Source organism: Perca fluviatilis, chromosome 20, assembly GCF_010015445.1.
Source record: "Perca fluviatilis chromosome 20, GENO_Pfluv_1.0, whole genome shotgun sequence".
In the NCBI taxonomy this organism is placed as follows: Eukaryota; Metazoa; Chordata; class Actinopteri; order Perciformes; family Percidae; genus Perca; species Perca fluviatilis.
Window position 1 is genome coordinate 24,229,001 of NC_053131.1, and position 7,627 is coordinate 24,236,627.

The window sequence follows — 7,627 nt, forward strand, 5'->3', positions numbered from 1 at the left end:
AAAATCAGTTACATCAGGGCCATATCTATGCAGCATTAAAATTATTTAAAGTTCCTATGGTGATTTAATTTGGCCATTATAACAAGACAGATGCCTATCCAGACTGCATTATACTATGACTACTACATTATAAACCATAGAAAACAACTACAAGTATAGGGTAAAAGCTCTTTGTAAATGAAACATGAAACAAAACATTGTTATATTTAACCAAATAAAATGGTCCATACTAGGGCTGAAGCTATCGATTATTTTAGTAATCGAGTATTCTACTGATTATTCCATCAATTAATCAAGTAGTTGGATAAGAAATACTTTTGTTTTATTGAAGAGCAATAATATAGCCTACAATAGTTTGGTTAAATTTTTGGAAAAAGCAACATCTTTATTGTCTACATTGCTTACAATATCTAAAAAAAACTAAACATATTAAGTGCATTTAAGAGCCATATTATATTGTTTTTAAAGAACACATTTTCTGAAATGCAATAACAACCTCAAACTAAGACATACATTAAACATACATAAACATTAACTTAACTTTCAGAACTACAAGTTTCAACCTGAGACTGATCTGTAGGCCTATATATAAATATTAGTTATACTCAACCTATTTTCATTTATATATTTGATGACAATGCTACACAGCTGTTACACTTATGCTAGTACATCGCTGATCAGCTGTTTCTCCATGAAGAAAGAGAGAGAGAGAGAGAGAGAAAATGGTGCGCAACAGTCAGCTGTTTTTCCGAAGGGATGGTCAACAAGTCGGCTCTTTAGATCAAATTGTGGTCACCACTACATATTTTCTTGTCTTTGATTTTGGTAGGCCTAGTTGTTGTGTTTAGTGTAGTTTCATCGTCCATACGACTCTGTGATTTAGGCTACTTTTGTCGGGTCCGCGTGGAATGGAGGATTAACCATGCGTTCATGGACATCGGAAAAACGTTTTCCGAGTGAAAACGTCACCATTCACGTAACGTCCTGTGGGAATCAGAGGTGGGAAACTCGGGCTGGATTTTGATAACCGAGTTTCCCAGTTGGTGAAGCGTTGTTGACAACTGACGTTTGATGGAGGTGACTTTGGTTCACTGAACATATTTTAATGACAATAAACTGTTTATTGTGGACAAATGCCTCTGCCAAGAAACATACACAGACATAATATGTTTCAAATTATTCATAAATAGGCCTATGTATAAAAAACGGCACATTATCCGTGTCTTTTCCCGTTCGTTGTCCTGCAGATAACACAAACAAACACCTGTCCATGTGCTGTTTGGATGCTCGTATAAGAAAACAGCAGCAAACCTTTTGTTATTGTGGCCTCCATGTTTTCACACACCTGGATGCTCTCGGTTACGGCCAACCGTTGGTGGCAGTCATGCAAAAAGTTGTTATGCCAAACGCCAATATAACAGAAGAAGAAGAACACGCATCCCGACCATGTGAACCATGATGTGAACACTGCCAGTCGGAAAAACCGGAAAAACAACGTAATCACGGGGGCGGTCCCTGTTAGTCCAAGGTGGCATAAACGCGCCATAATAATCATCCCTGCGGAAACAGCCTGACCGATACAACGTTGGTAACATTGATTAAACGAAGCGTCGAGGCAAATCATTTTGCATCAAGGTTTTTTAGTAATCAAATTATTCGAGTTACTCGAGGAATCGTTTCAGCCCTAGTTCATACATAATCAATCAGCTGTAAAAAACAAACAAAACAGAAGATAGAGGGAATATAACCATGTCTAATATTTCATCATTAGTCAAAGAAAAAAACATAATACTGATTCTGTATTCAAGTGGATTCTTTGTAAAGTCATTTTTGCTTTGATGCCCTAAAAAGTACTATAGACCTTTTTCATGAAAGACATAAAACACTAAAGACACAGCATGCAGCTAAAGACACAGTGTAACGTTAACTTACCGGTAGCCTGCAGCTTGACTGTTCCACACGCTACCAGAGTCGGAGATGATCCCTGAAGTCACCGGTGAGGTAACATTTCGCCTTCCCCGTGAGTGAGTTATGTAAACATTATGTAAACGAACATCAAAGGTAAAGCATGTGGGCTACACAGGACTCCATGGTGCCTTAAGTTACACGTAGTTAAACTGATGGTGCATTCAATTACACCACTAAAAAAGAAAAAGAGAAACTCAACCTGTACCCTTCAGCTATCTAGTCGCTCTTATTGTAGCTGTTAAAAATGAATTGTTTCAATGGAAAATCAAATTGAATCATGGATTAGAAGAATTGTGACACAAGGTTGATACTTGCTGTAGATTAACATAAATGAATGTTATAATTTCAGGTTCAAGATAAATTCTTGTCATTAGGCAACCAAATGAGGCGTAGCTGCAGATAAATTGCTAAAATTCGTGATGTATCAGTGCAACATGACGTGAAACAGAAGCCATGAAGACACAGCTCGATTAAGCTTTGCGAACTGAATTTGTTTTGTTTCAAGATTCAAGGACAAATTCACTTATCCTCGCCAAAGTAAACCTATTACCAACAACTGTTGATCAGTAGAAAAGATTGTTTAACTTTATATAATGATGTGTGATCTCTTTGGAAAATCCCCAAGCTTGTGTAATCAAAAGCACAGCCTTTTGTCTCTCTAACACACATACCAAAGAAGCTGGCGAGGAGGCCACATCAGAATGAATGAATATTTAATTGAGGCCTATTGAGGCAGAAGATCAAAATGACCTTGCTCTTAATGATTATTCAGTGATAAAAATAAAAGTAGGGTAGGGGAGAATGGAAGGCGCACACTCGAGAGCCTCGGTTTGTCCAGCAGGCAGGAATATATTACACAAACATGTGAGAGCGAAACCATAACATCGTGGATGAATGTGTTTAACTTTCCCACTTGCTTTCATCTGTGTCCCCACACCTACCAATAACATAAAATTCCTATTCGAACAGAAATCCAAAATGCATTATAAACATTTTAAAAAGAAAGGATTGACAGACTTTCCAAAAAGATTTTTTTTTTTACAAATTTATTATGATTATTCATACGCATTAAATCTACTATCAGGGGGATACATCCCCTATTTCTGTTACTAGTAAGACAAGTGTCTTGGGTGAACAATTTAGACACAGGCGGGGGACTCAAATGCAAGACACCACTGAAAGAACAGTGACCCCTTCTTATTGGGAGTTGTCTGGACAAAAAGCAGGTCAGTCTGGCTTGTGAGGGAGCAAGACCCTCCTCTCAACTTTCCAGACACTCATGGCAGCAATTGGTGAGGTGAAAAAAAAGGCTGAATTGATGTGGACCGAACATGAATGGCTTTAAGCTCAGTACTTGATAGCGTGCCAGACTGAAAGGGACAGGCTTCCATACTTAAAAAACAGTAGTTGTTGCGAGTTCACATTCTAAATGTGTTAATTTGTGTATTATGTAACCTTTGTTTGGTCTTTAATCTTTGTTCCAGGTTTTGTGGCACTTTTTTATGTGCAACACAAAAATGACATTGCAGGACATACAGTTGTGTTCAAAATAATAGCAGTCCAATATCACTAACCTCATAAATCCAATTTTTTGGTAGAAGTGATATTTCTACATGGCAAATAATTTACTAGTAAGTGTTGTAGAGTCATAGAAAACCAACAGACTCAACAGTCATGACATGCATGCTGCTCATTTTGTGTAATTGAATCTGTAATTGAAAGGGGCATGTTCAAAATAATAGCAGTGTTGTGTTTACTTAGTGAGGTGATTGATTCTGTGGAGACATAGGCTTCAACTATGGCCCATATTTAAGGAAGGAAGCAAGCAAATGTTGTGCATGCTGGTTATAGTGCATTTCACACTGAAATACTCAGCAAAATGGGTCGCTCCAGTCATTGCTCTGAGGAACAGCGGACTTTGATTAAAAAGTTGATTGGAGATGGGAAAACATATAAAGAAGTGCAAAAAACTATAGGCTGCTCAGCCAAAATGATTTCAAATGCCTTGAAATGGCATCCAAAGCCTGAACAACGTGGGAAAAAACGGTCAACTACCATTCGAATGGATTGAAGAATAACCAAAATGGCAAAAGCTCAACCAATGATCAGCTCCAGGAAAATCAAAGAAGACTTAAAGTTACCTGTGAGTACTGTTATGATCAGAAGAAGGCTGTGTGAAGCAAAGCTATCAGCTAGAAGCCCCTGTAAAGTCCCATTGCTGAAAAAAAGACGTACTGAATAGGTTGAAATTTGCCAAAGGACACATTGACTGGCCAAAGGAGAATTCTGTGGATTGATGAGAGCTAAATTGTTCTTTTTGGGTCTAGGGGCCGCAGACAGTTTGTCCGACGACCCCCATGCACTGAATTCAAGCCACAGTACTGTGAAGACAGTAAAGCATGGTGGTGCAAAAATCATGTTATGGGGATGTTTCTCATACTGTGGTGTTTGACCTATTTATCGCATACCAGGGATCATGGATCAGTTTCAACACATCAAAATACTTAAAGAGGTCATGTTGCCTTATGCTGAAGAGGAAATGCCTTTTGAAATGGGTCTTTCAACAAGACAATGACCCAAAACACACCAGTAAGCGAGCAAAGTCTTGGTTCCAGATGAACAAGATTGATGTTATGGAGTGGCCAGCCCAATCCCCAGACCTCAATCCCATAGGTGACATCAAAAATGCTGTTTCTGAGGCAAAACCCAGTAATGCAGAGGAATTGTGGAATGTAGTTCAATCGTCCTGGGCAGGAATACCTGTTCACAGGTGCCAGAACTTGATCGACTCCATGCAACACAGATGTGAAGCAGTTCTCAGAAATAATAGTTATGCAACAAAATATTACTGCAGTGATTCAAAGTAAAGCAAACCCTTGAGGCATTCAGTTTATACAGTAAATGTTTGAGTTTGTAAAGAAAAATCCAAATACTGCTATTTTTTTGAACAGCCTAATATTCCTTTTTCTTCACTTTCTGTAAAGATATTACACAAACGATCAATTTTGGTAATGTTTTGATTTAGAATTGAATGTGCAGTGTTCCCAATGCATTGCTATTAAGGAATTAAAAGCTATTCAAAGGATTTTGAGCATTATTCACTTTTTTAAATCACACTGCTATTATTTTGAACACAACTGTATATCTGAAACACTGGCCATATACTTGGATGACACATCATGTCTACAATACACAGCTACAGTGAGCTTACAATCATAATGTAACACAATGTGTCCGCTCTAAGATATCACTATAAACATCAAATGTGGCTGCAACAAATAATTATTTTAGTTATTGATTATTCTACTGATTATTTTCTCAATAAATTGATAAATTGTTTTGACCTTTAAATGTCAGCAAATGGAGTGAAACAATGCCCATAACGGTTTCCCAAGTCCATGGTGGGATCTCCAAATGTCCTGTTTTGTCCCAACAGCAGTCCAAACCTGATAGACGTTCAGTTTGTTATCATTAAAGACTAAAAAAAACTAAAATATAAACTGGAAATATCAAACTTGTTACAGATTAACTTTTCTGTCCAACATTTCTCTCAGCTCTAGTGTGAGTGCATCGGAATCAAAGAGCAAAGGTTTATTTCAAGACTTTTCAACATTGTTCAACAGTCAAACATGGAGATCGAAGGTACAATTCCTCTGACATTGGTGGACCATGTTTCAACCACAAGATTTAGAATAATGAACTAAGGGTTGTTAGCTGTTTGCGATGTGTTGGTTCACTACTGAAATGTTGTGTTGTCATACACCCTACATGTTTTAAAAAAAATATATTTTTTTTACATATTGTATTTGTGCTTTATTGTATATTTAACAAAGCTGCATATTGTTAGACCTTGACCTTTGTTACATAGGGTAGATGTGAGGCTCTATGGGCATATAAAGAACGAGTCATAGCATTTTGTAAATCCATGAGATGCATTCACATATTACCAATAAACATGGCTAAAAAGATAGAGAATAATAACAAAAAGCTCTTCGAGGAAAGCAAATCTGAATTGAAACATTCTGTAGTTCTGACGCTGCTTCTCACAGATTTTGTGTTTAGGTAATTTGGTTATTTATTTTAAAGAAAAATGTGCTTGCAGTCAAGAGGTCTGTTGGCCCTTTGCTCTCACATTGAATATTTTAAATGTTACACTATTCAAGGACAATTGAGTCTAAATGCCTTCAAATCTGATAAAAGAGACAAAACCTTGAGTTTCTTAGTCTGTGCCCATTCATATATTGTATAATCCATTCCAATGTCATGCATGCCAACTTTTACAAAAGTCTGGATTTCTACTACAGTCAGTGGGCATGTTTGTATTGAAGGCATAGAACACAATGAATATGATCAAATATTGCGTTTGTGGACTGTTTCCTTGTCCTTTATTTTAAGCATGAGAATAAACCTCAACATTGTCTACAGTTTCAATATAAAAGAAATGATATAGCATCTCAGAAATTAGCGATTTGGATTTAAAGATCATAAGGATTATGTCAATTAAGTGTCCTGAAAAGAAATGCTTTAGAGTTGAATAATACTGGGGACTACAATCCATTAATCCTTACTTAAAACAACACCAGTATCAGCGTGACAGTACAGCTTTAAGGGTTGTGACACTCTTATTGTGAAGTGAACAAATAATCCAAAACGTGTGGCACATTTTAAAGACAAGGCTTCTCTCAGATTCCCATGTTCTTTATAGCTTGAAAAAATGTTTTATGCTATTATTAAGGAAATTATTTTTTATATTATAGGATAATTAGTGTATATAAGTGTTCAGGAGCAAAATTGAAAGAGAAAACTCTTTTCTGCATTCAAATCACAAGTGATATTGTAGGACTACCATGAAAAAATCCATTTGTGTTCCATCCTCCCTCACTCTTGAGACAATGTATATCTGGAGACACCATCTATTCAGTCAGAAATAAACATGAATCACCTTCACCAAATCACTGCTGCAAGAACTGAGCTGTCTACTATCAACTTGAACATGATGGATCAAGTAATGTGGCAAAGCCGATACTGAAATTGAGTCAGTCACTGTACAGATATCACCCCTTAACCGCAAGATAAAACCGTCCATGTCCTCCCATGACAGTCTGACTAGTACACACACACTCTAAAAAGAATCATCCTCATCGACTCTGTGGCATGGAATTCGAAAAGTTCTTTTTAAAAATGTAATTGTGTTAGTACACAGTAGTACAATATATAGCGTCCACTGTGAGCTATCTGTCACACACAAGTATCTGTTGACATGCTCCTTAACATGGATATTATGTTAGGGAGCCTTTTAGCAAACTCCAAATTATTCTGCCACAGTCAGGGCTGTCTGAAGCCATTATTTGTTAATGAATGTGGAGTCCTACTTTACAAAGGTTCAGGCATGTAAAGTCACCTAAAGCTGACTAATGGAATCCTGCTGACACTGAATGCCAGGGGCTTTTACCACATCCCAGAACGGCAGTTTTGGAAATTTACACTACAGACATAATGAACTATAAATGTAAACTTGGGAATGTAGCCTCCCACACAGTAGCTCAGAGTTATTGATAGATAGAGAACGTTCAATGTGCTGAAAAATCGCAGAAGGCTAATGTGTGGTTTTAGCAACAATCCTGCTTCTCATGACTCATTTACACAATAGCACAGAGGG